This window comes from Carcharodon carcharias, chromosome 18, assembly GCF_017639515.1.
Source record: "Carcharodon carcharias isolate sCarCar2 chromosome 18, sCarCar2.pri, whole genome shotgun sequence".
In the NCBI taxonomy this organism is placed as follows: domain Eukaryota; kingdom Metazoa; phylum Chordata; class Chondrichthyes; order Lamniformes; family Lamnidae; genus Carcharodon; species Carcharodon carcharias.
In genome coordinates this window covers 76,838,333-76,866,225 of record NC_054484.1, presented here as the reverse complement: position 1 = coordinate 76,866,225, position 27,893 = coordinate 76,838,333, and the positions used below count along the sequence as shown (strand labels likewise).

The 27,893-nt window shown below is 45.9% G+C and overlaps 1 long non-coding RNA gene across 1 annotated transcript; it reads left to right on the top strand.

Annotated features, from left to right (window-relative positions):
• Positions 1 to 4,286: 4,286 nt before the first annotated feature.
• LOC121290728 lies at positions 4,287 to 27,893 on the top strand. The gene is made up of 2 exons (XR_005945871.1): positions 4,287 to 4,609; positions 26,034 to 27,893. It is a non-coding gene; the product is annotated as an uncharacterized LOC121290728 (long non-coding RNA).

Here is a 27,893-nt window from a genome sequence, read left to right as displayed (position 1 = left end):
CCCCCACCATTGTTAAATCAGAAGTAGGTGAGTTTGCAGCAGGTTGGGGTCGTATTTAACCCTGTCCCCCAAACCTCTTTTGTCACTTGTGCCAGCGGGGGTTGATGGAAGGAGTTAAAATTACCCCCTAGATGTTAGTTATTTTTGAATGTTAATTCTTAATTCATGTGTTTTCCTACATAACAACCATTCAATCCAAAAGTAGTTCATTTGACAATGTCCTTTGAGAAGTGTCAACAATGTAATAAGGCACTCTACAGGAGCAAACATTTATTTTTACTATTTGTTTTTAACTTACTAATTAAAATATTTTCTTTTTCGTCATCTCACCTCTTCCGATATAATCATCATTATCCATCATCTTTCAATGTGCGGATACCCTGCAGCCTTTTTAATCACCTCAATAGATGTCACTTTGAGATCCTGTCACCTTTTCTACTCCTTTCAGTTCCAAGGCATAAAATTGCTGAAAATATAGCTGATTAATTGATGATTATGTCAAATTGCTTTGGGGATATAGATTTTATATGTCCCCAATCCACAGATAACTGCACAGAAAGCATCATAGTTCTACAAAGAAAGGGAATACATGCAAACTAAAATCTAGGTTAATGCCTTCGAGCAAGGATTTTATTTAAACTTATTACAGGCTTATGCTACATGAATGGGTTAAACCCAATGAGTTTTATGGGTCTTTTTTCTTATTTCATTACCCTTCTATAAAGCAAGGTTACTGAAAATAGGGCAATGCCCTGGAGATTGTGTATGCAAAACTGGCTATTTTTTTTCTGTTCTGTTTTTAACTGTTGTTACCCCATTTCTCTGTGCCACGCAGCCTTTGACCTAGTTTTAAATGGTTTGATTTCACATGAATTATCATAGCTGGAGTTTTCTAAATAGTGGGTTGATAGTGCAGCACATTAATGTATTTGTAGATATACTGGAGACATCTTCTTCCTGTGCATTTTGAGCAACATATGTTGCCAAGTTCACAAGGCAATAAATGACGCTCATACACTGAATAAATAATGAGACCACTGACTCAACCATTTATTATCACAGAGCAGCCATTTTTGATAATGAAGTTTGTAGATTTGGTAGCAGGCTTTCAGTGTCACAAGTGAATTCCGTAATCATTCTAGGAAATTTTAGTAAAAATATTTTTTGTTGTGTGCAGACTTCTGATACCTCACCAACATTGGCAGGATTTTGAAAAATTGCCATTGAACTACCAGAAAATCAAGCTGACATTCAATTTGGTGTTTCTTTAATATAGGTAAGATATATATACAAAAACAGAGTTATTTTTAAATGTGTTTATTTCCTGCCCTTTAAGTTATTTTTATCACCGCTTTATGTTTCTCAGTGCTATGCATCCTCCTAATGGTAGGTGCCATATACTTAGGTTGCAAGCAAAGGTGTTCTATAACTAGATGTGGCCATTGCGATTGACTTGACTTGCTGTCTGGTTCTGCTTCTTGTTCTGTAGGATGCTTGGCCTAAATAGCCAAGTGGTTATGGTACTGGGTTTGTAACCCCAAGATCAAGAGTTCAAATCTCACAATAGCAAACTATGGAATAATGTAACTTCATCTGAAACAGATAGAAACATGTTTGTACTTGAAAGGGTTTCTTGTTCTGTAGAGAAACTATCTTGACTACATTTAGTGATCTAGCACAACAATCTGATTTGGATCAGAAGCTTTCCATATAGGCAATTACAGGAAGTAACTTTCTCCTAATTGGTCGAGAAGGCAAAGCACTTTAGTGATTCAGGACCCATGTGACAAGCATATCCTTCTGGTTAGGATGGAGAACAGAGAGGATGGCTACCAATATCAAAATCAGAAAATCAAAATGGCCAAAATATCTCACAGTAAACCTTTTCAATGTGTTATAATTTCAAAAAGCTTCAATTTGTATTTTTTTATTATGTAAATAATAAACAATATAACTTAAGTAATATCTGAATAATCAAGCATTATTTTTTAAATTGAAATACAACTTGCAAAAACATTCTACATTCAAAGCAAGGTAATGAAAGACTTCTTGTATTGCAAACCCTTCAAAACTCCCTCCAAATTAAAAAACATAAAATGAATACCATACAATTGGAATTGTTTTCATATTAATGCACACAATCCGGATTGTAAAACATAAAGAAGCATAACATTTTACAAAGTATTTATTCAGTTTATAATTGGATCAGAAATTCCATTAGCTACTTAGAATCCATTAACCAAAAACTTTGCAGATTTAAGGTTAATGCTTACTTGTTCCCAACATGTAAAGATGCCTTGAGGCAGACAACACCGGCATTTAAGGGACTTTGGCAGTAAAAAGTCTCTGGTTTACAAATTGGACCTCAATACAGGTGTAAAATAGGCATATTTTTGTCCATGCCAGCCATCTAAAAGTGGCAGTAGGCCACTAGCTAATGCTAATGAGGGGCCTAATGCCTGTTTTAGAACCCACTGTAGGAAGTGGTTGGCTCTGAGAAGACTAGGTGCTGCACCTGCTCCATTTGGGCTTCACTGGTATGGATGTGGTGTACTGTTACCAAAAAGGTGATTTAAAACGTTTTTGACATTTTATTTGGAATCAGGACGAGCAGACCCAGTGGCACATAGCTGAGGTTGTTTCTAGCCAAGCAGCAGCCTGAATTTAATTCCTGCAAAACGGTGAGACTCTTAAATTGTGACAGGCTCTGTTAGCTTGGCTAGATTATTCAGATTTGGCTCAAGGCCCAATTTCAGGCCAGCAGTCTAAAGTCTAGCAGTCCAGGCACAAGTTGCAGCTGTGCTGTTGCCTTCGCATCTGAAATTTGATGCCAATGGATTTCTACTGACTAATAACCAGACTTAGAAGTTGGATCATTGCGAAGTTCTTGGAAAGAAGCAGAAAAATTTAAGAAGAAGCATTCAGAATCAGAACTGCACGTGCTGTTAAAACATGGATTTGTTTATTCTCTTTCTAGATTCCCTCTGCTGGTATATATGTACGATAACCTTAACTGGACAAAATGCACAATGCAATTTTCAATGCATTACAATCATGTTGTTTAGGTTTACCAATGAAACTCAGAATCTTATCAGGCTAGCAGAGGTGGATTTTGAAGAAGGGGTAGGGAATCTTTGAAATCTGTGCGTCAGGTTGGCTCTCTGACATGTCCCAACCTCAGTTTGACTGCTTAAAGACGGGCAGCCAAATAAGGCAGTTAAGGCTCCACTTGGATGCCATTTCCAAAACCCAAGGTCAGACAGGCCTCCTGCTGAGCCTGGAGCCTGGCATCTTGGGGGTGGCCTCCCAGCAGGGCAGGGGGAATAAGGGGGTACTATTGGAACTTCCTCTCAATCATCCAAACATGGAGCTGCTGGGATGAGAAGGCCAGAACCACGGTCACAGGCAATCATGTGGAGGGGTATTCCCTCCACACTGATGGCCCTGACAGCTGTGGGTATTCATTATTTCTAAACTTTCATCATGTTTCAGAAAGTGCCTCCGTTCTGAGGCACCGTCACAGTTGCCTACCTGTCTCAGCAGCACCCACCTCTCCTGGTGGGGTTGCCAGCCATCCAGTGCTATAAGTCCTCTGGGCCTTAGGAACCTACCTGCTGTTCATAGAGGCAGCTTATTAACTGGCCACCTTCCAACTGTTGGCACATCTCAGGCCTGTGCAGGATCGGGACCGGGTAAATGGTCCCAATGCATGAAATTTTTCAAACAGTAACTCTTGCCGCTGACCGGAAAGGCATCAGGATCAGTTATGCTTGTACACTCAGACTGCACTGCAGCCACCGCTGCATGTGAAACTGATCCTGGCACCTTTCCAGTCAGCAGCTCAAGTTACAGTGAAAATGAAACAACAGATGCATATATGAATTTATGGATTTTATTCTTTCAGAGATTCATACATGTTAACTGAAGTGAATCCACTATTAAGGGATGCTTGGGCAATAATTACCGACAGCACTCTTGAATTTTCTGATGGGAAAGATCTGTAGCACAATAGTTCCAGTCTCTTACAAAAGCCAAATATTCCAGAAGCTGGAAATCTGAGATTAAAAATTGCAAAAGCTGGAAATATGCAACAAGTCAGGCAGCACCTGTGGCGAGAAACAAAGTTAGCAAGTGGAATCACCCCCTTCCACCATAAGTTCCGTGACAGAATGAGAAAGTCGGAGCGATTCCGCCGCAGGGCGGGTTGGGGTTTTACATGCAATCGTACGTCCCCCAGCTCATTAGTTATGCATGCGGACATTCCACGTCATGTCCCATGGCAGTGGGGTCAGGGAGTCAGGCGCCCTGCTGTCATCTCCGGGCATCAAATTTAATAGCCATCCGGACAGACATTAACTAACAGAAGGAAGGAAAGGATGAGCAGGAGAAGGCAGCAATCCGCAGCTTCCCATTTCAACAATGCACCCCTCGAGCATCTCCTAGAAGCAGTTCATGGATGTCCCCTTCCCCATGGATTGGCTGCAGGAGGCCATCCCAGCTGACCGCTGCAGCCTGGGAGGTAGCCAGGGCGGTCAGCACCAGTGGGGTGCAGAGGAGGACCACCCTGCGCTGTAGGAAAAGGGTGAATGACTTAAACTGCACTGCTAGGGTAAGTGACCATTCTACCCCTCCAACCCACCTCTCCATCTCTGTGTTTCTCTCATGGGACATGGGCATCATGGGCAAGGCCAGCATTTCTCTTGTCCATCCCTAAATTCCCTTGACAAGTTATAAAAATAAAAATAGCTGGAAAAACTCAGCAGGTCTGATAGCATCTGCAGGGAGGAACACAGTTCACGTTTTGAGTCCGTATGACTCTTCATCAGAACTGAGGAAATATAGAAATGAGGTGAAATATAAGTTGGTTGAGGGGGGTGGGAGAGGTACAGCTGGATAGAGGGCCAGTGATAGGTGGAGGAAAAGAAGAGATTGCCAAATATGTCATAGACAAAAAATCAAAGGGGTGTTGACGATGGTGATATTAGCTAAGGAATTTGCTAATGGTGACATTAAGGGTAGAAAGCAGGACGAGCAAGTAACAGATAGCCCTAGTGGGGGTTGCGGTGGGGGGAAGGGATCGAAGTAGGCTAAAAGATGGAGATGAAACAATGGATGGAAATACATTTAAAAATAATGGAAATAGGTGAGAAGAGAAAAATATATTAAAAAATTATAAATTATTGGAAAAAGGGGGATCAGAAAGGGGGTGGGGATGGAGGAGAGAGTTCATGATCTAAAGTCGATTAACTCAATATTCAGACCGGAAGGCTGTTAAGTGCCTAATCGGAAGATGAGGTGCTGTTCCTCCAGTTTGCATTGAGCTTCACTGGAACAATGCAGCAGGCCAAGGACAGACATATGGGCATGAGAGCAGAGTGGAGTGTTGAAATGGCAAGCGACAGGGAGGTCTGGGTTATGCTTGTGGACAGACCGAAGGTGTTCTGCAAAGCGGTCACCCAGTCTGCGTTTGGTCTCTCCAATGCGGTCTGCATTGGGAGCAGCGAATGCAGTAGACTAAATTGACAGAAGTGCAAGTGAAATGCTGCTTCACTTGAAAGGAGTGTTTGGGCCCTTCGACGGTGAGGGGGCAAGTAAAGGGGCAGGTGTTGCACCTTCTGTGGTTGCATGGGAAAGTGCCGTGGAAGGGGGTTGAGGTGTAGGGGGTGATGGAGGAGTGGACCAGGGTATCCCGGAGGGAACGATATTTCCTCAGTTCTGATGAAGAGTCTTACAGACTTGAAACGTTAACTGTGTTCTTTTCTGCAGATGCTGTCAGACCTGCTGAGTTTTTCCAGCTATTTTTATCTTTGTTTCAGATTTCCAGCATCTGCAGTATTTTGCTTTTATCTTAGCCCTTGACAAGTTGTTGGGCTGCTGCCTTATTGAACCCCTGTAGTCCATGTGCTGTGCTATTATTGAGGCTACTACAGGATTTTCACCCAGCCACAGTGAAAACACAGCCATGGGATAGAGTACAGAGCAACTTGCAGGTGCTGCTGCCCATATTCTAGCTGGTAGAGCTCACAGGTTGGAAGATGCTGTCCAAGGAGCCTTGGTCAGTTGCTGCAGTGCATCTTGTAGCTGCCATTCTGCGTCAGTAGTAAATGTTGAGGATTCTGGATGGGTGTCAATGAACCAGGCTGCTTTGCCCAAATGGTGTCTAGCTTCCTGAGTTTTCTTGGAGCTGCACTCATCCAGGCAACTGGAGATTATTGCATCTCACTCCTCACTTGTGCCATGTACATAGTGGTTGGATTTTGGGGAATCACGAGGTCAGTTGGCAGCCCAGAATTAGCAGCCTGCCACCTGCTCTTTCATATGTGATCACAATACATTTATATCTCTTCATGCAGAAGAAGGTGGACCACAACAGGAAGGGGAGAGAGAAAATAGCAGGGGGGTGCCTGATTTCAGGCCCCTCACACAATTTGAACAGCAAGCTGCTGAACTGACAGAGGAAGACTGTGACCATGCCTGTGCCGATGTTGAGGTCAGCATCCCAGAAGCATCTAGTGAGGAAGCATGCATAATCCAAACACCCTTAGGAAATCAAGGTGATTGATAAGTACCAACTTTGAGCCAGCCTAGGCAGTCACCCGTTCTCTTCTTTCTCCATTCTAGGTGCCAGCCAGTCCCCTCACCTGAAGTCAGCCCCAGCCCGCAGGAGACCTCAGAAGAGGTCGAGGACGACTTCTTACCTGTAGAGCCGTCATGGCATTCACCTGCGCCCTCCACCAGCCCAGAGACAAACACCTCAGTAGCTCATTGATCTAGTTTACGCTCAGGCTCACACCCTGGTGGTCACCTCACGGACACGTGTCCTCAACAAGAGGAGGCAGTGCCAAGGCCTCTGGCGCTCAGAGGACTGCTGGAGAAAAGGCTTCTGCCAAGACTAGGTCAGATGATGAGCCTCAGGAAGCGGTCATGGAGAATATGCTGGAGTATCAGCAAAATGCAGGAGAACATCAGTTAGAGATGGCAGAGGCCCTCAACAGAGTGGCATGCGAAGCAGAGGAGTCTGTCCGTGTGCACTTGATCTAGTGGCTCCGCCATAAGAGCATCGAAGTCTTCTTGGGAAGGATGGTGGATGCCATGGAGAACCTGGTGCAGCAGAAAGCCCAGTTTCTGCCGGAGATGCACTTGGACCTGCACTCCATTGTTGTAGCCATGGGTGAGCTTTGGTAATGGCTACAGGAGGGGGGAATGAGGCACCTTGACCTGCCTCCAGGAGCCCCTTCTCTTCAAAGAGCCAGGGAGGGACCCTTGGGCACCTAAAGGGAGGAGGAACATCACCTGGACACCTCTTGGGCTTCCAGCCAGGAATCTCCAAGGGTGTCCAGGTGTTCTCAATCCTCTCTGCCTATGACCTCATCAGCTCAGGCTGAGAAGAGTGCACCTGCCCCTGAGCCGGAGACCCAAAGTAGGCCAGGCCCTCCAGGCCTTGGCCCTCCAAGTACGTCCACCGAAGTCATCACAGACAACAGGGCATGGTCATCAGCAGGCTGCCTCTACCTCTGCTCAGATGTCAGGGGAGCACTTAGGTGTTGTGGAAGAGTAAGGGAAATTAAGAAGTACTGAATGAGCACAGTGGCAAAGTTGATCAATCATTATAAATAGTTTTTCCAATCTCAAATATATGTTATGTTGCACTGATTGGAAGTCTCCTGGATTCATTCTTGCCGCTTGTAGTTTTACCGGTCGCACGTACTCCACCATTTCAAGTGAGGCTAAGGATGGGTCTTCTTTCCCCTAATACATGGCTGCACTTCGAGACATTGCTTTTTGACAATGGTGATGAATGAACAAGAGGCCTCCCACTCACACGATTCTGCTTGCCTCCACTGCCCTCAAGACACTATGGAGAGACTTTGTCACAATGGAAAGCCTAACCACATGACCCCTTGTCAGGCAGGTCCATTCCCCTGGGAGGATGGAGGTTTGCAGTCATGCCTTGGCTGCTATTCAGCCGCATGCCTCTTGTAGGCATCTCCCTTCCTCCCTCCCCCCTTCTTCCCTAACTCTGCCTGGAGCAGATAGCCAATGGCTCAGGGTGAACTGCAGCTCTCCAGCTTGCTGGGGTCTCATTGCTGTGAGAACTCTCTGGGCCAGACCTGCTGCCAAGTGGCCTTCACCCAATAGTGCGGAGTAGCAAATGAGAAAGCTCTCATACATTCTCCACATGATTATTAGGTTTTCCCTTTAGTTGTCCAGTTGTGCTGACCCTCAGTTCCACCAACCTGAGAAGACCCTCCCCACCTCAATGTTTTACAGTTGGACATTGAGGGTTTTGCTTTGGTCTGGAGTTGGCTCTCTCTCAGGATGGTGTGTATTTCAATTCAAACTGTCTCCACCACCATTTCCGATGTCACCCACCAACATCCTCCCCATCACCATCGACCTCCCCAATGTCACCTTCACGATCCCTTCGATAACCCTTGAGCCTCCCCCCATCACTCTGGACCCTATCACTGTTAATTTGGACAAGCCTTCCCTCCCCAATGAGCCCACCCCGGACAATGTTCCTATGCCCACCCTGATCCTCCCCACTCCTGCAGTCCATGTCACCATTTTTGTGCCCCTTAATGACCTTCTGGATGAGAACCATGCATGCCATACCTGGACCTGACATTCCCACCTACTGCGTACCACTTCCCCCTCTCACAATCTCCGTCCTGTCATAACACCAGCACCCTCACTTCTTCCCCCCAGGATTTCAATGTCAAATCGAGTGACCTCTCCCTCTGAAGCACTCTGGCCTAACCCTACCCCCCTCCCCCTTCTCCCTCATGGCGTCCTTCCACCCTTTCATTTCATGCCTTCCTTGCCCCTCACTTCATCCACAGTCCTCCTACCTTCTTCTCATCCACACTTCCCCACCTTCTTCTCTTCTGAACACCATCTCCTTGTTCTCTTCTGGACACCCTCCTCTTCAGGCCTTGCATCCACAGCCCCCATGTCTTGCACACATCCCCCCTTTGTCTCCTCCAGACCTCCCAAACTCATGTCTTCCACGCACACCACATCTGCGGCCAGCTGCAGTGGTGCAGCCAGCTTCGACTCCAAGGTAAGTGCTTTAAGATTCTCCCTCACCGGGTGCTTGCCATGAATGTCCAGTCAGCTAACAGAATGTCATAAATTGCCACTAGCGAGGCAGAAGATTTGATGGGGGTACATAATTTTGGTCTTTTGGGGTTTTAATGAACATGCATGAGCTGCAAAATGGGTTTCTGTCGAGCTTCAGCGGGGGGGGCCAGACCTCCCATCAACGTGCCATGAATGTCAGGAGGGAACGATCCCAACCTGGCTCCCCTATGTTAGAATCATGATTTTTCACTCCCTACCATGTCTTCCGCCCCCACCCAGCATGAATCCCACTGATGGAGGGAGGGGACAATTTCCACCCAATGTTTCAGGTCAATGATCCTTCAGGTCGGGTTTCAAGTTTCAGTTTGCATCGCAAAACTTAATTTAGGCTGTCTAGATGCAAATGATAAAATGAGTTATAAGACACCAGCTGCACTTAAAAGCATCTCTCACTTTCTGCAACTGACACGGTCTTTGCTCTCCCTGGTGTTATGACACAAATAAATGCAGCCTTTCCGTTTATATTGGAATGAATAAAGACAATTTAAAGTAGTAAACATATTATTTTGAATCTTTAAGAAATTTCATAATAATCAGCTAAGAATTAGTATTGCTCTTACATCTTGTGCAACTATGATTTTCTTACAATTACAATATGGTCAGGAGACTCGTGACTATCTATTGCAGAACAGATGGAACCATTATTATCCCAAGAGAGTATCTGATCCCCTTCAAGTTTTATGAGATACTGCTATGAAGGAATCATTGCTCTCTCCATTAGGTCACCCAAGGCTTGCAGTCCATTTGTAAATGGCTCCATGTTAGAGATATTCAGTGCCTTGAAAGTCATCCTGTTGGAGGAGACGTTGCGGCAGCTGCAATTAGCATTGCTGAATAAATATCTCTGCTTTGAATGAAGCTTTAAACTGCTCTTTCAGGCAAATATAAAAAATCCACGGTACTATTTCAAAGAACAGCTGGGGAGTGTTCACCCAGTTTCTTGACAAAAAATTATCCCTCAACCAACAGTTAAAACAAATCTGATCATTGAGCTTTTGCTATCTGGGAGCTTAATGTGCATGAACTGGCTGCCACATTTCCCACATTGTACCACTTCAGAAATACTTCACTGACTGTAAGGTGCTTTCAGTTGCCCAGAGAAGTGAAAGGGGCTATATAAATTTTTTTTATGATGCCAAAGGATGACATTGGACTACATCACAGTCACAGCCAGTTGCCAAAACAAGGCTCCACTACCATCATTATCTGCATGGTGTGATCCATGAGATCATTGTCCATCCACTCTAGAGCCAACTATTGACTTGTCCTGAGCTTCCACTGAAGAACATCAAGTTCTTTTTCCACCCCCACATTCTCTGCCTTCCTTGTGTACAATAATTTACCCAGTAACATCTGCAATATCTATCTCACATTCCTGGGATGGTATGGGGTGAATTATGGAGTGAGGAATGTTCCGATGGTTCTGGAAACATTTGTTCTGGGCAGCCCTCCTGTGGGTTTTATTTTCTTGCTTCTGTAAAAAGAAAAATTAAATAAAACCCTTCAGATACCTGAAGTCAGTGTGAGCAATTCCTTTTCTGCTTTAATCGGGGTTCCACACAATTATATCTATAGATATAATGGGTATAAATTTTCTTTAAACTCACAAGCACTTAGCTGGTGCACACAAACCCACTTGGATTGCAGGGTCTCCAACTGTCCTATCACTTTTGAGATGTTAGTCCGTAGAATCCCCATGGTCTCATCCTTGTGCAATATCGATACCTTGATTCTCTACCTATTGCCTGACTTGCTCTGGTATGTGAATTTTTTTTCCTGCATGAAGAAGGAAAGGTTTTAATGGCCCACGATAGACCTCAAACCTTTCCTTTTCAGAGGAAGTATTAAAGGCTGTCTGAGAACTTTAACTTGAAGGGACATACATCACAAGACATTGATGCATGGAAAGATCTGAGGGAAGCTGATTCAGATAGACCTAGTTCAGCTGTTAATTCCTTGCTTACTGTGACACCCCACAGCTGGGATACTTACAGCATGTAGTGCACACTTGTCTCTTTGGCTCTGTGGTACTAATTAGTCTTGGCACATTGCTACTAAGTCACCCACCTTCGCTGTCCTTGTCAGGTTACTGAACATTTTTCAGCATTGCTGTGTGTCCTGCTGGTTAAAGATGTATCATTAGCTGCCTATTCCATTTCCTTACAAATCATTCTTGTGTCATTTGCAGGCTTTTTGTTTCTAGCCCCAAACAAGTTTTCTCCCCTCTTTATTTTCCAAAAGTATACTTTATTCATAAAATTTGTAAAAGTACATTAAATAGCAGTTGAAATTCAACATTGCACCTTACGAAATACAATTCAATTTATTCCATTAAAGCACATAACACTGTGAGGTGTTTCACATTTTCCTCTCAAACTTAAGAGCTGCTTCATGTCACCGTCAGTAACATTTGCTGTTTCTTTCCTTTCATATTCTGCTGCTGTCTCCACTTTCTGGTCACACCAGAGGTCATTCTTAGATGCAGGCTGCCTTCAAATGACCACGAAGATCACCTTCCTCCATCACCTTAAATGTTCTGATCCTGCTAAAGTATTTCAGGCCTATGATTGGTGGGATTTATGATTATGTCCTGCCCAACAGTATGCTAATCAGCTGACATCAGGATTCCCAATCAAGTTAGTGCACCTGTGTAGAATAGAGAAATTAAGTATTGCACCATCAAAGTTTTTGAGATGAAACCCTTCTATTAAAGAAAATTGGAGAACACCTGCTTTTATTTATATTTAATAGTTGGCTAATGAAATTATATTCTCAGAATAGCTTCAAAGAAAGAACCTTTTACAGCCTTCTCAAAAACACCACCCTTGACCCCTTAGTCCTTTAAACTACCACTCCATCTCCAAACTCCTTATCCTCCCTAAAGTCACCTGCCAAATCTGTGACCATCCTGCCTACAACTTGATTTTTGAAATTCTCCAATTAGGCTTCTAACTGTCACAGCCCTGAAATGGCCTTAATCAAAGCCACAAATTAAATTCTATGTGACAATGGGCATGATGAATTATTGCTCCTCGTCTTTCTCAGTCTCTCTGCAGCCTTTGACGCAGTTAACCACACCATCCTCTTCTAATGCCTCTCTTCTACCATCCAGCTGACAGGGGCTGCCCTTCTCTGGTCCCACTTTTACCTATTCAGTTGTAGCCAGAGAATCTTGAGTTTTATCTGCACATTTATAAGAAAAAAGTTTATTAGATTCCATTAAGGTTTTTTAATCTGTTCTGAAAGATAAGCATAAGGTTGCGGGTTCAAGTGCCAAGCTTGCTGATTTGGTTAGCAAGTTGTATATTTTCTAAATAGATGTCAAATGCCAATGATCTAGTTGTAGTCTTGCAGTCAAGCAGAACTATATTTTATCAATCATTCTCAGATATCTTGAGGAATTCAACATGCTGATTTTGAAGCAAAGTTTTAGAGGCATTTAAACTCAATCAATGTAAAATTTGGTGCACATGCCTTCAAGAAATTCAACAACATGTTCTGAAAAATGTAAAATTAACCCAAAGTCTAAACTATAACACATTACATTTATATTTATTTTTGAGAAACAAATTAGTTCATGCTGGTTCAATTGTTGTCCTTGCCCAGCTCAATTTAAATTTTGAGTAGGTATTTATCAAATCATATGTTATTTTGCTGTGTGCAGCAAAACATATTTCCATTGGTTCTGTGCTGAAAGTAGCTCTAGAAATACTATTTTCAATTACTGCACTGTCTTAGCATTGAGAAGCTCCCAAGTGATTCTCTTAAACCAAGGGCTGTGACCTTGACATTTAATCAGCACATGAGAATTGTACAGTGTCTCATGCACTCAACAGTAATGGAGGTTATTGCTCAGTTAAATGCAGGAGCCTGAGGTTCAATGCACCATAATGTGAAATCCTGCCTCGCTTAAATTCCATTGAATGTGTGACTTGAATTCTTTCATAAATCCATTTTCAAGCATAATATTTTAATAAAGGAAAAGGATCACAGGAAGAAAGTAACATTTTTTTGTTTCAATTATTTTCACATTTACATTCCTTCATAATCAAAAAGGACAGCATTTAAATATAAAGGCTCTGGTCCATGAAAAAAATAATTTTACGACTAAGAAAATAAGCAAACCAAGGGTGTGTAAAATATACACTTTCCAATCCTAAGAAACATTTTGAAGTCACTTCGCGAAACTTTTTGTTTTAAAGTTATAGAAATAATTTGGTGTTTTTGAAATCCTTGCCTTTAGCTTTCATGATGGCTCAGAAGAGCGATACACTGGCTGGTGTGGTACTGAGTTGATGGTTAAATTTCCAGTTTGTACTGAGCTATTTCATCTCTTCTGGGGCAACAAATGCAGGGACACTGCAGTTGACCTCATCAGACTGGGCAAGGGAAAGAAGAATCAGCCAAGATGCCCAATCATTGTCACTATCCAGTGACACAAGCTAGAAAGGACCTATGTGCAATTTATTGAGAAAAAGGTGAGATTTACTCATAACTCCCACATAATAAAATAGACTACCAATATCGACTAGCAAGATTAGCTCATGAAAAATTATTAAATCTGTGAAGCACCAGGATGTTGATATGGAACTGTATCCCACCCACAATAAGGGCAAATGAGGGGAAGACAATGGTAAAATAAAAGTTCTTGTCTGGAACTGAATACAACTGGAGATTGAATTCTACTGCAAATTATAAATTCATAAATAAATATACAAATGCAACCACTGTCATTATTAAATTTCCTGTAGGTGGCAGTGAACAATGATTATTATTATGCATAAATAAACCAGAAAAAGACTTGCTATTTAGAAATGTCAGGAGCATATTAGAGCAGAAAATATTGCCTGTTTGGAAAATAAAGGGCAATGTTTAATATCTGAAATGATCTGTAATCTAGCAGCAAGTAGTGACAAGGATTCAAAGAAATATGTGTATCTGCACACTTGATCATTTATAATACCACACTATGTAGGCACAAATAGGCAATAGGATATGGTGTTGTGCCAATAATGGAGACCTGGCTCAAGAAAAGGGCAGGACTGGGTAAATATTCCTGGAATCAAGGTGTTCTGGAAAGAAAGGGAAGTAAAGAAAAAACAAGGAGTGGCAGTATTGATTAAGAAGGCCAATACCTTGGTGGAGAAAGAAGATGTCCAAAAGGTGTTGAGGACAGACTCTGTTTGATTAGAGTTTAAAAAAATTGAGATACTATTACATCACCAACTAGTGGGAAAGATATATAGGAACAAATTTGCAAGGAAATTACAGAGTTGCGCAAGAACTATAGGGCAGGATTTTTTGGATAGTGGGGTTTCCTGTCCCCCCACACCTAAACGGTTGGTGGAGAATGCATTCCCACTGATCACAGCAGCCTTGCAGCTATTTAGTGCTCTAAGGAACCTTAATTGGCTGGAAATGTGACATTCACACGTGTGAGGGCAGAGTTCCCACCTGTAGTCCCAGTAGCACCAGTGGCCAGGACAGGGACCACAACCAGTCCCCAGATTCTAAGTCCTGGAGTCCAGGGGTGAGGGAGGGATGGGGATCTTGATGGAGAGGCCAGGGGCAAAGGAGAACCCATGTGGAGGAAGACCTGGAAGGAGGGTATGGTCTCAAGTGGAACAGGGACCCTGAAGAGAGGCACAGAGGCACTCCCCATTTCCCACCCAAAGCCCGAGCAGGATGATCTGCTGTGCATCCCACTCATCCCTGAACTTCCCCAGCAAGCCTTCAAGTTGAGGCCTTCAATTAACGCAAGGGCGGGCATCCCACCCTAGGCCTCCATGTCATAAAACTGAGGAATGGTCGGAGTTGGGTAGGATGGTGGTGCGAGGGCCACCAACGAAAGTTTAGGGAAGCCCGCCACATACGTGCCAGAGAGGACCGTAACATTCTGCCCATAGAATATTGATAATGGGTGACTTTTCCTAATATAGATTGGGATAATAAAAGTGTAAAGGCCAGAGATAGAAGAGTTTCTGAAGTATGTTCAGGAGAATTTTCTTTACCAGTATACTTCAAGCCTAATGAGGAAGGAGGCGTTGCTGTATTTGATTCTGTGAAATGAGGTGGGTGAAGTGGATCAAGAGTCAGTAGGGGAATGTTTGGGGAACATGGATCATAGTATCATATGTTTAGGTTACCTATGGTAAAGGACAAGGAGCAATCCAGAGTAAAGAAATTTAATTGGAGGAGGGTCAAATTCAGTGGGAAGAGAATAGACCTGTCTTGGTTGAACTGAAATGAAAGATTAGCACACAAATCTGTAATGAAACAATGAATTGTCTTTAAAGAGGAGTTGGTTTTATAGTATGATATGTTAACAGGAGGGATATGCTAATGTATGACATGGATGATGATATACCTCTGACTTCAGTCAGTCATGTGTTTGAACCTTGAGAGAGAGAGAGAGATGGAGGTTAGAACACCATGTCTGGGAGCAACATGCCTGCTCTGTAACCTGTCTAGAAGCAGTACTAATAAACAAGTGTTAAGCAAGTACCAGGGTATGTCTACAGCCTGTCCACTAACCAAGTCCCACACCTGGGGCCCAAGGTAGAAGGACCATCTCAGAACAGGTTCAGGTACAATCAAGGTCCATTCCCTCAAGGAGGAAAGATAAAACAAATAAAGCCAGAGCTGCCTGGTTATCAATAGGACTAAAGAAAAAGATAAAGCAGAGAAAGGGCAAGTACAACTGATGTCAGGTTGATAATGCAAGTGAGAACCACGTCTGAATATAAACAGTTCAGTGGGGAAATGAAAAAGGAAATAAGAGAGCCTTCTTTAGGTATATAAATAGCAAAAGGGTGGTAAGACGAGGCGTGAGGCCAATTAAGGGCTGACAGGGGGATCTTTGGAGGGAGGGGGCATGTTGAGATGCTAAATTAGCACTTTGTATTTGTCTTAACCAAGGAAGAAGATGTTGCCAGAGTCATAGTGAAAGATAAGATAGCTGAGATACAGGATGGAGCAAAAAGTGATAAAGAGCTGGTATCTTAAAGCTGATAAGTCAGCAGGGCTGGATGGGATGCATTCGAGATTGCTGAGGGAAGTAAGGGTGGACATTATGGGGGCATTGGCTATAATCTTCTAATCCTCCTTAAATATGGGGGTTGTGTCAGAGGACCGGAGAATTGCAAATGTTACACCCTTGTTCAAAAAAGGGTAAGGATAAACCCAGTAAATACAGGCCGGTTAATTTAATCTTTGTTGTAGGATAACTTTTAGATGGATTTATTAAAGGCAAATCATATTTAACCAACTTGATCATTTTGATGCAGCAACATCAGTGGGAAAGATATATAGGAACAAATTTGCAAGGAAATTACAGAGTTGCGCAAGAACTATAGGGCAGGATTTTTTGGATAGTGGGGTTTCCTGTCCCCCCACACCTAAACGGTTGGTGGAGAATGCATTCCCACTGATCACAGCAGCCTTGCAGCTATTTAGTGCTCTAAGGAACCTTAATTGGCTGGAAATGTGACATTCACACGTGTGAGGGCAGAGTTCCCACCTGTAGTCCCAGTAGCACCAGTGGCCAGGACAGGGACCACAACCAGTCCCCAGATTCTAAGTCCTGGAGTCCAGGGGTGAGGCTGATGTGGGTAATGCACTTGAATTGGCATATATGAACTTTCAAAAGGCATTTGACAAAGTGCGACATTATAGGAGGAAGGTACACAATGGTGTTCGTCATGGTTTGGTACTCGAATTATTGCCATTCTTGATATATATTAAACTTAGACATGGGGCTGAATTTTCTGTTTGGCAGGAGGTGGAGCAGAAATGGGCGCGGGTCAGCACGGACCCAATTGCTGCCCGCAGCCGTGTCTACGCAGCCATTTTACGGGGGTGGGCCAATTATGGCTTGCCCAGCATACTACACGACTCCCAAGGATAGTGGGAATCGGTGGGCGGCAGCAGGAGTGCATTGCCCGCTGGGTCCAATGGCGACCCGGCGGCCTGTTTATCTGAAGCACTGGCAGCCTTTGCAAGGCTGCTCGCAATAGCAAGTGGAAGGACTCACCAGAGGGCTTCTGGTGAGCAGGCCAGTCCGGAGGGTAGGCCAGCAGAGCAGGCCAGGCTGGAGGGTAGGCCAGCGGGACAGGTCAGGCCAGAGGGTAGGGTGGGGGGCCCTTGTTTTTTGGATGACTGCTTTGCTGCCCTCCATGAGGAGATGGCAGCACGCCGGGAGGTGCTGGTTCCCCAGAATGGGAGGAGGTGGCGGAGGTGGTGAGCTCCCGCGACATGGTGCGACACAGTTGGAACCAGTGTCGCAAGCGCTTCAATGATTTGTTGCCCTCTGGCAGGGTGAGTACCATGTTGTCATTGGTCACAACCCAGCAGGTCGGCTTTCCCCCCAGCACCGCCTCGCTCCCCCAAGTCTGAGTGTAGTAACTGCATTGAATCATTGATGGTCTGTGTCCTGCGCTGGGTGGGCAAGCATATACTGCCCAGGCTGAGGTCAGCCTGAGAGGGTGATGAAGAGATGTGTTTTGCCCCCGCAGCATGTGTTACACTGAGACCCACATGACTGTTTTGGTGACCACCTGGACGAGCTGCACCTAGGCACAGTGCTAGAACTTCAGGACATGTCCAAGTCAGGGTGATGAGATGCTGGGAGGGGAGCTTCAAGGTGACGTCAGCAATGATCAATCTGCTGCCCTCTGCGGTCCACGTGCTTGCACCTCCTTGCTATGGAAGGATATACCAAATGGTGCCAAATGTGATGTAGGCAGCATGTGGCCAAGGGGGTGGGGGGTTGGGAGCAGCCTAGCATCTTTGTGTGAGTATTTGGCAGCAGTGGGGTGAGAAGACACCGGAGACCTGCAATGTCCCACTCTGGTTGGGGTGGGCCATGTGCAAAGAGAGTCCAGGTACAATTTTCACTAATCAATGTTCGTCTCTCCTTTTCAGGAGAAGAATGCGCATAACATGGCAGAGCATGCAAGGACTGGCAGTGGCCTGGCGCAAATCGCCATTCCTAGCCGCTTTGAACAGGAGGCCCTGGATCTGGAGAGGCACCATGCGCCAAGGTCCACTGCTGTCAGTGAGGCTGGGGTGCTACGGACAGATATGTTTGACCAACAATGAGGTCAGCATTGTCCTCCCAACAGCCATGGCAGTGCTGAATGTTAATTGATTTAATTTTACAATATGGGTTGACCATTGGCTATGGAATGATGAGTGTATAATGATCTGGAGGACAGGGATGCACTTTGACATTGTCTCCACGTTAACTAATCCAATGTCCTTGTTCTTCCTTTCAGCCTCAGCGGAGCAGGGCCGGGAGGAGAAGCAGCAGATGCCCCCTCCCACACCTGAGGGCCCTGAAGTCTCACCTGCATCACACCATCTCTGCCAGGCAGGCACCAGCACAGATACTAGCACCTCAGTGGGAATTAGATCTTCAGCTAGTGTCCCAGGGCACAGTGGTGAGGGAACTTCACAGTTGCTGGAAGAGCTGGCAGAGACAGAGAGTGCCCATGGCACCAGCAATCAGAGGACTGCAGGGAACCAGGCACATGCTCAGTCGGTGCCTGATGTTGTGCTTCTGGAGTCGTCCACGATGCAGCAAGTGCATGAAATGTAGCCGGGTGTGCGGAAGCATCTGGTGGAGATACATGAGGCTATGCTTGGCTTGGTGTCCGTAGTGGAGGAGTCTACGCGAACTATTGCCGAAGCAATGAGCCTCATGGCCGAGCGCCATGCGTCCTCCATGGAGAGAGTGGCAACTCTCGTGGAGAGCCTACTCCAGGAGGCCCATCAGGGCTTCCTGCGGATGAGCTCAGAGCAGCAAGCCCTCACATTGGCATTGACCTCAGTTGGTCAGTGCCAGTGTGGAAGATGGTTTGGGCATCAACTTTCCCATCTGGGTGCCCATCCATCTACGGTGAGCAGGGAGGTCTGAAGCAACCTCACGTCGGTGCAGCAGCTGCCTGGCATCTCTGCGGGCATCTCCCAGGGGTCTCCGATTGAGGGCAGCAGCTCCTTCACCCCTCTCCCAGTGACCATAGCATCTGATGAGACTGCGACGACAGGGGAAATGCCAGCTTGGAACTGGTAGCTCCCTGCCAGGTGAGGCCAGCATTGGCTCCATGAGCCAGAGGATGATACCCAAGGTCATTGAGGCCAACAGGACAGCAGTGTCAGCAGGCTGTCTCAGATGCCACTCCCACGATGGGGCAGCACCAAGATGTAGCACCTGGAAACAAAAGCATAAGGCACCTTAGGCACGCCAAGGGTTTTTCACTGGTGCTTTTGTGTTGGCCCGAGATGAGGTCCTTATGATTTGCTTTGTTTTGTAACACTATTCTCTTTTTTTTGGAATAAGTTGGTTTGCTTGACATATTAAATTCAGATATTTCACCATGGCTGAGGGTGCCTCTTTTCTTCTGCATGTGTATGGTTTCCAAAATTGTAATGAGTGCTTTGTTGGACATTCAGCTTTATTAACAAGGCACTTAGTGACTGTTCCTAAAATGGCAGATTTTGCCCTTAGGTGTCAAGTATGGAGCCTGCAGCCCAGGCTTGTCCTGGAGGTCCATCTGTGGTGTGCTAGCTGAAGGTTCGTTGGATTAAAGCCTCCCGGGTGTCCCTGCCTCCCTGGAGTATGCCCGGGTCAGCGTCTACCCCCTCAGCCTGTCCCTGTGCGAGCTCATCCTCGGACTCACTGCTGGACTCATCGTGTGCAGCCACAGACACTGCGTCTACATCTTCAACATCCACTGCGTCCCCCCTTTCCAGCGCAAGATTGCGGAGAGTGCAGCATGCACCCACTATCACCGAGACACGATCTGGGGGGTACTGGAGTGCGCCCCCTGAACAGTCCAGGCATCGGAAGCGCATCTTGAGAAGACCAATGTCTCTCTCCACCACAGCCTTTGTGGAGGTGTGGTTCCTATTGTACCACTGCTCAGCTTCTTTTCTTCGATGGCGGAGAGGCGTCATGAGCCGCCTTCTGAGAGGATAACCCTTGTCACCCAGCAGCTATCCATCCAGCTCAGCTGGAGCACTAAAGAGCCCTGACACCTGGGAGTGTCTGAGGATGTAGACATCATGGGAGCTGCCTGGGTACCTTGTACAGACTTGCAGAATCTGCATCCTGTGATCACACACTATCTGCACGTTCATGGAGTGGAAGCCCTTCCTGTTGACGAAGGCACCGGGCTCACCTGCTGGCGCCTTGATGGCCACATGTGTGCAGTCTATTGCCCCCTGGACGCGGGGGAAACCAGCAACGGTCGCAAAGCCTCTGGCTCGCTGTATCTGGCTTGCCTGGTCCCAGCGGTAGTGGATGAAAGTAAATGCCCATCTGAACAGAGCTTCTGTGACCTGCTTGACACAAATGTGGACAGCTGATTAGGAGACAATGCAAAGATCACCCACCGAGTCCTGGAAGGAGCCAGATGCATAGAGGTTGAGGGCAACTGTGACCTTCAGAACCGCTGGCATGGGGTGCCCACGCACATAGCGGAGATCTCAGGGCCAATCATCAGACAGATATAGTTGACTGTTTCCCTTGACAGACGGAACCTTCTTTGGCACTGCACCTCAGGTAGCTGCTTCACTGCCTGTATACCCTGGTAGCAGGATAGTGGTGTCTTCTGCAGCCCCTTCCGCCTTGGTATACCTCTTGGCCCTGCGCCCCTTGTGCCTGCGCCTGGCCTCCTAAAGGTGGCTCCCCTGGAGGCTGAATGTGCACTCCTGGCCTCCTACCCCTTCTGGTCCTTCCTTCTTACTCAGAGGAACTGCCTCCAGTGGAGAGTTCAGCTCCCATTCCCAGGCTAAGGGAAGGCTTCCTGAAACCTGCAGGCCCAGAAAAGATTCCTCACTGCAGAGTGCTGACCTGAAGTTTAAGAGTCCAGAAAAAGCAGCTGGTGTGAGTTTGAAGTACTGCAGATCACACAGGCAAGTTTCAAAAACTTTCATAAATAAATATATAACTGTGTACACTCACTACCCCACTGACCCCTCTTATCCCACCTGTGGATGAGGTTTATACAAATGTGTCCTACCCGCCTGCCCATTGCCCCCATGCACCGACCCAAAGATTGCACGGGTGCCAAAAGATCCCGGTCAGTTGGCGCCTCAAGGGCCTTAAGTGGCCCGTTAATTAATGGCGGGCGCGCAACGGACATCATAGTGCGCCCGCCCAGCGAAATATCACAATGGCGCGCAGAGATGTCGTCAGCAGCGTCATTTTACGTGTGGACATGTGGGGTCCGCCCCTGCATGCCAAAGGGAAAATTCTGCCCATGGGTTTTATGGCACAATTTCAAAATTTACAGACAACATAAAACTAAGAAGTATTTGAACTGTGAAGGGGATAGTGATAGACTTCAAGAGGACATCCCACTCTAGGCCTCAACTGGTGCAATGGGTAGACACATGGCAAATTAAATTTAATGTAGGGAATAGTGAAGTGATACAGTTTGCTAGGAAGAATGAGGAGAAGCAAAATGAAATGAAGAGTACAGTTTGAAAGGGGGTGTTGGAGCCGACACACCTGAGGATATATGCGTCCAGATTACTGAAGGTGGCAGGACAGGTTGAAAGGGTGATAAAAAGGCACATGGAATCCTAGACTTTATAGATAGAGGCATAGAGTACAAGAACAAGAAAATTATTGTCAGCCTTAAAAAAATGCTGGTTTGGTCTCAAATGGGGTATTGTGTCCAATTCTGAACATGGCACTTAGGGGCGGAATGGTTCCAGATTTGCACAATGTGTGGCAGGAAAAAAGTCGTGTTACCTGCTGGCAACAATGGTAAGTTTTCGCGCCATACCGTTCCATTCACGGCATGCCCTGCCTCAGTGATAATGTGCTCACGGGAAAAACTCCGGATCACTGGTGGGCAGGTTCGGATTTGCCCGCCCCAGTGACCTCAGTGCTTCCTCACTCCAGGTGCCATATATAAAGTGCACCAGAGCGCATGCCTTCTTCAGATTTAGGGATCCTGTTAGAGCAGGCTCAAAGACCCAAATGACCAATTCCTGCACCTATTTTCCATGTTTCTCTGTTTCATATCTACAGACCAGGACTGCTCTTGGTGACAGATGGCCCAAAAGCAAAGAAGATGGCAGCCCCCAAATTGAGAGATGCCTCTCTAGGGCACCTGCTAGACGCAGTGGAACGCTGCCATGTTGTCCTAAACCCCAGCTCTGGCCACAGGAGGTCCACCAGTGTCACCAATCTGGCCTGGGAGGTGGTATTAGTGGTGATCAGGGCCACCGGAGGACAGAGGAGATCAGCCATCCAATGCAGGAAGAGAATGAATGCTTTCATCTGTTCTGCCAGGGTAAGGCAATCACCTCATCGCTCTGAGCTCACACACTCCCAAACCCCTCACACATCCACAGGGATCTCACGCCTCAAGAGGCAACACCACTATCTCTCACACATACCCTCACATATCCATCAGGCTCATATCCCCTGGAGCTCACGTCCTCATCCCATCTGTGGCTCCACTCACCACACAAATATTCTACGCAGTGCCATGCATCCTGCTCACACTCTCTCCATCTGTTTTCATGCAGGAGAAGCCTGCTCACAGCAGCAGAGAGAGGTCCCAGACTCGGGGTGGAGTGGCCCACATTAGTTGCTCAATTTGAGGAGCGTACCATCAAGTTGACTGGTGAAGACATGGACCCTGCCTGCGGCGATGGTGAGATTGGCAGTGAACACCCTCATGAGAATCCTGCACCACATCATCCCTCTCTCAGCGCAACTGCCACGCACTAATTATCTCCACTTTGGTTCACAGGGAGCTCTGCCAAGCGATCCACACCCTCAGTCAGCCAATCCCTCAGCTCCATCCACGTCCTCACTTCCAGCCAAGAGGACACCTCCACCATTGAAGAGCTGGAAATAAGCAGCCTGGAAGACCCATCACAGCACTTACCCACACTCCCCATCAGCACAGAGACACACACCTCTGTGGGACCTGGATCTAGAGCAGGCTTGGGTTCACAAGCTGAGGGTCACCGCACAGGCACTTGTCCGCAGCAGCAGGAGGCAGGTTTGGCCAAGCTCCCCAGCACTCGGAGGACTGTTGGGTATCTGTGAGGTCTGAGTCAGATGACGAGCCTCTGGATTTGGCCTTCCAACTCATTGTGGAGAGTCAGCAGATGGCGTGGGAACATCAGGCAGAGCTGTTGGAAGCCTTCAACAGAGTGGCACGCGAGTCAGAGGAGTGCGTCTGCCTGCTCTCTGATGAAGTATCACCCACGTGTGCGCTCATGGAGTTATCCATGGGGAGGATGGCGGACGCCATGGAGACCCTGGTCCAACAGAACGCAGAGATGTGTACAGACCTGCACTTCATTGTGGTAGCCATGGGTGAGGTCCTGCAGTGGCAATGTGAGAGGGAGTCGGGGCACATTGACATACCTCAAGGTGCTCCTTCCCCTCAAGGAGCCAGGCCAGGGTCCCCGGGTACCCAAAGAGAGGAGGAGCAGCAGCTGGACACCCCGGGTCATCCACTCAGTAATCTCACAGACTGGCTGCTCCCTCCGAGTCCCCTTTGCCTATGACCCCTTCAACTTTATCCTCTGTCACTGCAGAGGGAGCAGCTCATTTTTGATTTGGACAACCATGGTCGTGGTGAAGTTTTGGATCAGCTCCCCCATCCTTTCCCCTCCCCCAGTCACCCATGTCCTTTCCCCCATCGCTGTTGACCCCCCTCCATGGTATCACCTCCCACTTCCCCTTCCACCTCCCCACCGTCACCTGTCAACTCGAACCATTGTCTTTCCAGGATGCCCAGGTTGATGTGCACATTCCCTAATTTCCTGAGATTCCCACCCCATCCACATTGACCTCCCCAACCTTCTCCTTCTCAATCCCAGGGTCCACACCTGCTCCAAGTCCCCACCAAGCACCCTCACTGTCCTTCGCACCACTACCGACGCATCCTCACCCTCCCACCCTTCTGGTTCACTCTGCCCCTCTCATACTCATCATTCCCTCCTACCATGCCCGCCCTCAGTTTGCTCCCCAGGAGGTAGTCATTGATTCTACCGACCCCTCCCTTGCACATTCACCAAGACATCCACCTGCTAACTCCCTCCTCCACCCTTACTCCCTCCTTCACCCTTACTCCCTCCTCCTCCCAGACCTTCCCCCTTCCAAACTCCCTCCATACCCTGGATACCTTCCCCCCTCAGAACTCCCTCCTCCTACCGGACACCATTCCTCCTTCCCAAACTCACTTCTCCCCTGTCGCCTTCCCCTCTCTGAACTCCCCCCAGACACCATCCCCCCTCCAGTCTCCTTCCCCCCTCAGAACTCCCACCCATACAGCTTCCTCCACGCTTACACCTACATCCCCACTTGCCACATTCTTCTCCCCTCCCCTGTTCTCCCTCCTCCCCCCTCCCAACCTCACTCCCTGACACTTTCACCCCCCCTCCAATCTCACCCCTCCAAGACCCTCATTCTCCCCCAACCTCACCCCCCGACACCTTCGCTACCCCCCACATCCCATGATGTTCTGAAGCAGACCCGAGGCATCAATGGAGACCTCCCACCTTCCATGAGCTGGGATACAAATCAAGTTCATGCCAGCCGCCAGCAGGATTAGCGTTCCGGACACCATAGTGGAGTTATGCAGAAATGATGTGTGGTGAAACTAGCTAAATTGCTCTTGCAGAGAGCCAACGTGAACTCAATGGGTCAAATGTCCTCTTTCTAACCATTAATGAAGACTCTTGGTTGTTGGTGGACTTCAGAATAATTACAGCAGGAGTTCAGTGGTCAGACTGCATTCTCCACTAGAACCATCAGGTCCACAGACCTTCCTTGTATCCTTATCCCACCCACCTCATGCTGAAAATGTATCACATCTCTAACTTTTCCCAGTTCTGATGAAAGGTCATTGACCTGAAATGTTAACTGTTTCTCTCTTCACGGATGCTGACTGCTCTGCTGAGTATTTCCAGCATATTCTGTTCTTATTTTCAACATGGTACTTTGCCATTTCTTGGTGAAAAATTTTCCGGGGTTGGGGGGGGTGGAGTGCGGGAGCAGACACTATGTGCTCCCTGTGTGAACAGGGGGGGATTCCCTTGGTCAGCAGTGCGCTCTTTCGCGCATGCATGTGAAAGAGCGCACTGATCTCCCTGAGACTAAGTGCTGCTTCGGAGATCGGCTCCAACTTAAAAATTGTAATACGAATGATAGAAAAATTCCCTTGACATGTCCCCTCATGTGACACTATCACATGACCATTTTTTTTTAAACCTTTATTAAAAATTTTAAAACCCTCATGATACCTCATCCTGCCTGTGGATGAGGTTTCATGCTTTTTCTGAAGCCTGCCGGGGCTCCCGGCCTGCCCGCCAACCTTAAGGTTGGATGGGTAGGTCCGTCAATGGTTTTAATTAGTTTCTCAATGGTCTCAATAGACCATTGACAGGGCGGCAGGCGCGTAGCTGACTCAGCTGCGCCCCCGCCGACCTGAAAATGGAAATGACGCAGGATGACATCAGGAGTTCCACCTGAAAATTCTTTCCTTCATTTGCAGGCTTCCAAACACTAGGTGGCAATGTTATGCTTCCAAAAGTATATCCCGGCCCCAGGTTGCTGCAGATTAGTACTTTATTATAATTTTAAATAGATTTTCTGAGCTATTCCTCTCCTCTTCTCTCTTTGCTCTTTGGCCTTCCCACAAGCTCCTGGCCCTGGTCTTCAAGCTGTTAAACAATAAAGTTAAATTTTAATCCCATTTGTCCTGTCACCATTTGAAACTCCAAAAACTGAAAACATGCTCTGAAATGCGCATAGCTCTCTGTATGAACAAGATATGTTTATTTCACATAACATACTCTGCAGATCTCAAAAAATAATTCTAATCACTATCTCTACAATCTCTTATCAACAGCACATCTGAAGCAGACACATGGGAACAACACCATCTACAAGTTCTCTCCAAATGACGCAGCATTCTGACTTAGAAATGTATTGTCACTCCTTCACTGTCACTGGGTCAAAACCCTGGAATTGGCTTTCGAACAGCACTGAATATTAGAGGGATGTAGATCACGAAGGAGAAAGAGAATGATGACATTAGACAACTCAAAATTGAAAATGGGAGCCTCCGAAAGCAACTGAAGAAGAAAGTACAAGACCATGAGGCATGGAGAAACAAGCAGGAGAAATTAGCATAGGATTTGCCCTTAGGCAGATCACTACTACTGCAACACACTGTTCATTGCAATGCAGCATTCCTCAATAACATTCTGGAGCCAGACAGAGGGCATTTTGATTATACACAGGCCACTTATAGTTTGACAATACCAAACTGTTGTGACTGCTGAAATGTAATAATGATACCAAACTATTGATTAAATGAATGTAAATCCAATGGATGTCAAGCTGTTTGCCGCTTGATGGATATATTTTGTAAAATCTATGGAAGCATTCCAACTACACGCGTTTAAAACATTGAGGGTTTTGTAATGCAAGTTTCAACTTTATTAATTCATCAGTTTATTCATAATGTGCTTCAATGGATTTCACACACAGATCTATATGATATTGTACAAATTTTGAAGAAGTTTCATATCCATAGTAATTTTAGTAAATATAACAACCAGAGTGATTATAGTGTCAGCACTCATCCATCGGCAGAATATGAAGCCAGGCCCTAACAAGGAATTCTTGAATTATGATTTCTATGATATGTTAGTGAAGGATATAATGGAATAGTAGCTATCTCAAAGATCTCACAGGGCTGATATTTGTTGGGTCGCTTACACTTTGTCACAATGTGGAAAGTCTAATATTGTTAAATCCAAATGAATTAAAACTATGGTTAATCCTTTGAATGATTTTTTTTAAAGGAACAAATTAAAATTTTGTTCCAATAATAGTAACTGTCTGTGTTATAGTTTTTGTGTTCAACCACCGCCAATTCCAATACACATTGGAGGTTACGCTAGTTAAGCTAAGAGTGATTGAAGGAAATCTAAACACTACTAATAGGTGAATAGTAAAGAAAGGACAACAGGAAAGTTCAGTCATTATTAACTTGGTAACTTTAATTAAATATGATCAGATTTATGTGCAACTTCCGTTTTGGTCAAACAAGGTAGCAGCATAGTTAGCATGAATTGTTAATTACTGTAGCTCTCTGTCTCTCCAGTATGATTCATTATATAAAAGAGCTGTGTACGGTCTAGAAGCAAAGCTTACATGTGAAGAAAATCTAAGGATTAAAAATTAACAACGTAGGCTTTTCCTAGATGTTGCAGTACCTGAGATCATGTTGAAGAGCAGGTTGTAAACTACAGAGTGAGCAATGAACACCTGGGCAACAGGAACCAAAAAATGGTAGAGAAGATGCAGAAATGGAGGGGAAAAGAAGAGGGATCAAGATGAAGGTGAGCCAGAAACAAAGGCTTTGGTGGTAACAGCAGAGAGATCCTTAAACTGCATTTCCAATGAAGTTAGGAAAGCCGATCTGTGAAGCCCCGAGGAAATTCTCGGTATGTCATGCAATTACTTAGCAAGATTCAACAGATAATTAAAGCTAATTCAGTTTTGCTCTCCACCCATGCTGCCAGATCTGCTGAGTATTTCCAGCACTTTCTGTTTTAATATCAGATTTCCAGCATTTGCAGTAGTTTGCTTTTATTTTGATGTGTCTTTATTAACAGGTTGAACTGGATTTTAATGCAAAGCCACCCTGAGAGATGGGGGCGGTTGCTGATAATAAATCTGCCAGTGGCTTTTTAACTGA